Genomic DNA, 256 nt, shown 5'->3' on the forward strand with positions numbered 1-256 from the left:
GGATTGAGCCACGCTACCTGATAAGATAGAGAGATAGAATGAATGAAAAGGACGCTCTTCTTCCGAGGGAAGAGCGAAGACAAGATGAAAGTTCGGACCGACGTGGAGTAAAGGAGTGAAGGGAGAAGAAATAAATAGATAGTCAGAATATAAACACACACATATGAATTTTACATCGACCTAAGCATCAGTCAGCATCAGCTTCTCCCTCATGACTAGTCACTCATGTTCTAACTCTACATAGATTAAAGATAGA

At 40.6% G+C, this 256-nt stretch overlaps 1 protein-coding gene across 1 annotated transcript in view; it reads right to left on the bottom strand.

The window, feature by feature from the left end:
- The window catches only part of CSUI_007815 (pci domain-containing protein), a 6,311-nt gene that overhangs the window by 3,573 nt on the left and 2,482 nt on the right, over positions 1 to 256 (bottom strand). The gene's annotated exons all lie outside the window — the stretch shown is intronic.

The sequence above is a fragment of the Cystoisospora suis genome (assembly GCF_002600585.1).
Source record: "Cystoisospora suis strain Wien I chromosome Unknown contig_4203, whole genome shotgun sequence".
In the NCBI taxonomy this organism is placed as follows: domain Eukaryota; phylum Apicomplexa; class Conoidasida; order Eucoccidiorida; family Sarcocystidae; genus Cystoisospora; species Cystoisospora suis.